The sequence below is a fragment of the Apodemus sylvaticus genome, chromosome 17 (genome assembly GCF_947179515.1).
Source record: "Apodemus sylvaticus chromosome 17, mApoSyl1.1, whole genome shotgun sequence".
Lineage (NCBI taxonomy): Eukaryota > Metazoa > Chordata > Mammalia > Rodentia > Muridae > Apodemus > Apodemus sylvaticus.
This window is the reverse complement of record NC_067488.1, coordinates 5,051,540-5,057,500: the sequence shown is the minus strand read 5'-3', so window position 1 is coordinate 5,057,500 and position 5,961 is coordinate 5,051,540. Positions and strand designations below refer to the sequence as shown.

At 48.7% G+C, this 5,961-nt stretch overlaps 1 pseudogene; it reads right to left on the bottom strand.

The window, feature by feature from the left end:
- Positions 1 to 4,612: 4,612 nt before the first annotated feature.
- LOC127668171 (V-type proton ATPase subunit G 1-like) lies at positions 4,613 to 4,939 on the bottom strand (annotated as a pseudogene).
- Between the last annotated feature and the right edge of the window lie 1,022 nt (positions 4,940 to 5,961).

The window sequence follows — 5,961 nt, the reverse complement described above, 5'->3', positions numbered from 1 at the left end:
AGGGGGCCCCAGGTTCCCACACACCTCAAAGATGATGCTCCTCTGAGCCTACCCACCATGCTCTCCCATGTTCCCAATGCCTTCCTCTGCTTGACTGTCCTTCCTTGTCCTCCTGGCCTTACCTAGGGCCTAGTGTCATCCAGGGAGTCCTTCCAGGATAGAAGCCTCCCCCTTGCTCTCCAAATACCTTTTCCATCTCTTCATCATTTACTGTGTTGTACTGAAATAACTTCCTCCTGGAATCTTCTCTCACATCTGCCTGTGACTCTGGGAGCTAGGGGGTCCTGATTACATGTAGGAGCATATTCTGGGTATATGCCCAGGAGTGGTATAACTGGGTCCTGAGGTAGTACTATGTCTAATTTTCTGAGGAATCGCCAAACTGATTTCCAGAGTGGTTTTACCAGCTTGCAATCCCACCAGCAATGGAGAATGTTCCTATTTCTCCACATCCTCTCCAGCATCTGCTGTACCCTGAGTTTTTCATCGTAGCCATTCTGACAAGTGTGAGGTAGAATCTCAGGGTTGTTTGGATTTGTAGTTCCCTGATAACTAAGGATGCTGAACATTTCTTTAGGTGCTTTAGAGCCGTTTGAGTTTCCTCAGTTGAGAATTCCCTGTTTAGCTCTGTACCCCTTTTTTGTTTTGTTTTGTTTTTCAAGACAGGGTTTCTCTGTGTAGCTCTGGCTGTCCTGAAACTCACTCTGTAGACCAGGCTGGCCTCGAACTCAGAAGTCCACCTGCCTCTGCCTCCCAAGTGCTGGGTTTACAGGCGTGTGCCACCATGCCCAGCTTGCACCCCATTTTTAATAGGGTTATTTGACTCTCTGGAGTCTAACTTCTTATTTATTTATTTATTTATTTATTTATTTAATGTATGTGAGTATACTGTAGCTATCTTCAGACACACCAGGAGAGGGTGTCAGATCTCATTACAGATGGTTGTGAGCCACCATGTGGTTGCTGGGAATTGAACTCAGGACCTCTGGAAGAACAGTCAGTTCTCTTAACCACTGAGCCATCTCTCCAGCCCTGGAGTCTAACTTCTAACTTCTTGAGTTCTTTGTATACACTGGACATTAGCCCTCTATCGGATGTAGGATTGGTAAAGATCTTTAGCCCTGGCTATCCTGGAATTCCAGGTTGGCCTTGAACTCAGAAATTCACTTGAGAAGGCATTCTTTTTTTTTTTTTAAAGATTTATTTATTATGTGTAAGTACGCTGTAGCTGTCTTCAGACACTCTAGAAGAGGGTGTCAGATCTCATTACGGATGGTTGTGAGCACCATGTGATCGCTGGGATTTGAACCCAGGATCTCTGGAAGAGCAGTTAGTGCTCTTAACTGCTGAGCCATCTCTCCAGCCCAAGGCATTCTTTTTTAATGAGAAAAAAAGAATGCAATATTAACACCATTTCCTAAATTTATTTCACATAAAAAGTCAAAGCAGTACTCTTCAGTGTCATTGGCATAGTGGGTGGTTGGTTGCCAGGAGTTTTGGAGAGTGGCATGTTGTCCTTAGCTAGATTTTGAATCTCTGCAAGAGATGTTTCTAGGACACATTTGTCCCCTTCCTTTGTCCCTTTTTCCTTCCTGCCTTTGATCTTTCTTAAAGTGTGGGTAAGGATGTGATTAAGAGCTTCAGCTCCACCCAGCACTTGGAGACAAAGGCAGGTAGATTACTGAGTTTGAGGCCAGCCTGGTCTATGAAGTGAGTTCCAGGATAGCCAGGTTACACAGAGAAACCCTGTCTCAGGAAAAACGAAAAACAAAAAACAAAACAAGACAATTTTTCCGCTCCTCTGGACAATCCCTCTAAGTGATAAGTCACAGTGCTTACTTGTGTGAGACTGGGGCGTTTTAGCTTGGTTTGTTCTCTGGACAATGGACAGTGCCAGGACTGGAGGCGTCTGCCTCTGCACTCTCCCACATGAGCCTATTTTAAGACAGAGAACATTTCGATAGAACTGGTACATGTGTCCTAAGCCATTGCTACCGCACAGAACAACCTCTAGCCCACATCAGCAGTCACAAGGTTGACGTTATCTCCTGGATCACTGGCCTCAGACTTGTGCTCTTGCAGATTCAGACAGGGTGTGTTAGAGGCATTCTTGGGAAAGAGTGGGTCTCCAGACAGCCATAACTCTCCCCCTGAACTTCCAACTGTTAGTTCAAGCAAGAAAGAATCTTATCCATAGGGAAAGCTGTGTCTGCACATGCACACACATCCACACACCACCACAGCACCACAGCACCACAGCACCATACCACCTCACCACCACACCACCTCACCACCACACCACCATGCCACCACACCACCACACCACCACGCCACCATGTCACCACACCACCACAACACCACACCACCACGCCACCACGCCACCATGTCACCACACCACCTCTGAGTTTATGACCCTGTAGGAGCAGTCAGTCAAACAGACAAGGTCTCTGCCTGTCACACCAGCGTTCAACTGGCAAGACCATCAGAGCCTAAGCAGTAAGCAGTCATAGTTAACTGCTCAGTTTCATGAAACTTCCTGTTCATGGAAAGAGGGACACAGACAAGAAAGTGATGGGGTAGAGGACAATAGTCAGGCCGTCTGTTCATACTGGGTGGAGAGGAGGTCTCACTGCTGAGGAGAGTCAGGAGAGAGCTGTGCAGGAAGTGAGGGAAGCCTGGACTGCCTCTGGGGAGAGGGAGGATTTGAGGTGGGACTGTGTTTGTGTCTAAGGAACAGCCAGAAGCTGGGGAGGCTACAGGGAGTACTAGGAAATAAGTCAGGATGCCTGGGTTAGGCCAGGATGACTCCAAGGTCACTGTGACCTTTGGCCTTTTACTCCGAGGGCATCGGGGCATAAGTAGGAAGGAAGTGACAGGGTCTGACTCAGGCTGAGGAGCCAGCTTGGAGCCAGATCAGTGGTGGGATTGAGCGCGGCTCGAAAGGGTGTGTGTGGTGGGGTTAGCAGGTGAGAAGTGACCAGATCTATGACTTGCCAGACACAGAAACTCGGTGAAAGAACGGAGTCACTGCAGGCCCCAGGGTTTCCTCCTCAGCAGTGAGGAAGATTGCCTGACGTGGGAAGAGGCTGCAGGCAGGAGGCGAAGGAAGGAAAGTGAGGAAAGGGAGGTGAGGAGCAGAGGTGTGACCGGCAGGCTGTGGAGCTCGGGGGAGGCACAGATTTGAGAGGCATCAGTACGAAGGTGAGTTTTTGAGCTCTCAGCCCAGTTGAGATCACCAGGAACTGAAGAGAGTTCCAGGAGCAGGGAGCACTGGAGCATCAGTCTCTCTGCACGGAAGAAGAGGGGTCCATGGGAGGACCACCATCACAGTCCTGTGACCTCGGCAGAGTGCAGGTGCTGACAGGAAGCCTTCAAGACCCGCTGACAGCTAAGAGAAGGTGCAAGAGGAAGGAGAGGGGTCTTTGAACGTAGGCTACGTAGAAAGCATGGGTGAAACCGAGGGCATCCTAAACCCTGGGGCTGGAAGCAGCTGTCCAGGAGACTCTGTGGCCCCCATGATGCCGGTAAGACTGAGGGAAAGAAATGTGATCTGAAGAGGGTGCTTCGGTGGCTGGTGGGAGCGAGTGGGGGACCTGCCACAGAACAGTGGGGAGACCTTCCCGGGGAGCGCTCTCACCAAGTAGTCTGCATCTATGAGCCTCACAGGAGAGCAGGCTCTGCACCAGGTGACAGGTAAAAGCTGAGGGAAGACAGAAGCTACTATTGCCTTATTGATGATTGATTGATTGATCTGTATTTTATGTGCACTGGCGTTTTGCCTGCATGTGAGGACGTTGGATCCCTGGAACTGGAGTTTCGGTCAGTTATAAGCTGCCATGTGACTGCTGAGAATTGAACCCTGGGCCTCTGAAAAAGCAAACAGAGCACTGAATCATCTCTACAGACTCGGTTTAATTCCCCAACACCACACCCCCCTTAACAGGACATCAAACAAGTTGGTTTGTAGGAACAGCCAGTTTTTTTGTTGTTTTGTTTGTTTGTTTGCTTGTTTGTTTGTTTTTTAAAGGGCAAGACAAAGTTTTACTTTTAAATGATTACAAGCATACCAAATAACATGTAACAAGTTGAGTCCTAGCATCTAGTGATTTGGGTTAGGATACACTAATAACAGGGAGAACAAGCATATCATATTCACTGTCTAAATTATCCAGGATCGAGTACTATGAGGCCGACGACTGCTTCTTCACAGGAGTTACAAATAGATATTTACTACTTTTTCATAGATAACTCCCCTGACCTTTAAGAAAGTAGAAGGGAACAATTTACTCACTTTATTTCTTCTAAGAATATTTTTTCTACGAGACTAATAAAAAAGGTCATCATTCATACCCATTACTTGCATGAAGACATTTCCTTGCAGTAAAACAGGTGATATATGCTCCTTAAAGACACACAAGGTAAGAAGATGAAACTTCAGGTATGTAATACGTCTGTACAAAAAGCTAGATTTGATACTCTCAAAAAGTAAAGGGTCCTACGACAGCATAGAGGAATAATTTAATGTCTTCCAGAAGAGACCTCGAGCTCTGGGAGATTTCCTTCTCTATGGGAGCAGATCCCACGCCAACCCACGGTGCAGGCACTCTGCCTCCTATCCGTTTATGTGGTAGTTTTCATGGATTTCTGGCCGGATGTCACACACAAAGGCCAAGAGGTTGTCTGGGACTTCCTCCCTGTGAGGATGTCACCTTCTCCTGGGTCTCCCTTATCACCTCACTGCCTCAGCCGCCTGGGGCCCCAGAGCCGCAGCCTCCCTGGCCTTGAACCCCTCCCTCCGAAGGCGGGAGTTCGCCTTGGGAGGGGGGGCTGCTTCTTTGGCCTGCTTCAGCCTCCTGTTTCACTTGTGGGCCTCACGCCTTCCCGCTTCTTGCTTCTTGGCTTGCAGTAGCTGCTGGATGCCCCGCGACTGACCAGCCATTGCTGAGGGGACTTTGGGCCAAGAGAACACAGCCAGGTTTTATAGAGAGAAGTTTTCCACAAAGTGAGAATAGGAGAGACTTTGTGTTGTGCTCATGAGAGCACAGGAAAACAAACTTAAGAGGAAGATGGGGGATCCTTCTCATATACAGTCACCAAACCCAGACACTATTGTGGGTGCCAAGAAGTGCTTGCTGACAGGAGCCTGATATGGCTGTCTCCTGAGAAGCTCTGCCAGAGCCTGACAAATACAGAAGGGGGTGCTCTCGGCCAACCATTGGACTGAGCACAGGGTCCCCAATGGAGGAGTTAGAGAAAAGACCAAAGGAGCTGAAGGGATTTGTAACCCCATAGGAAGAACCAACAATATCAACCAACCAGAGCTCCCAGGGACTAAACCACCAACCAAGGAGTAGCCATGGCCCCAGCGGCATATGTAGCAGAGGATGGCCTTGTCAGGTATCAATGGGAGGTGAGGCCCTTGGTCCTTTGAAGGCTTGATGCCCCAGTGTAGGGGAATGCCAAGGCAGGGAGAGGGTGGGTGGGTGGGGGAGCACCCTCATAGAAGCAGGGGAGGGAGAATGGGATAGGGACTTGGGGGGAGGGGAACTGGAAAAGGGAATAACGTTTAAAATGTAAATAAAGAAAATTTCCAATAAGAAAGGGGGATGGTCGCAGAGATGGAAAAGACAGGCAGAATCAGGAAGAAAGCCTGGAGCACCCTCTGGGTGACAGTCCCGGGGTTACAGAATCCTGCATTCTGAAGTGAGCTCAAGAAGAGGCAGGGCACGTTAGGGTCACCCGGTTTCTACATTCAGGCAGCATAGACAAGCAGTTGCTTAGTACTGACAGTGTGAGGGCTACAGTGCAAAGGAGACTTTGTATACAACATTCTTGGGGTAGGAGTGCTGGAGCCTCCTTCCAGGAGAAAGTCAGACTTCAGCCGAGTTCCAGCTAAATCTTAGGGTCCAGCAGACCTAAAGAGTCATTTAGGAAAATGGGAGTGGTTTGTGGGAATGAAAG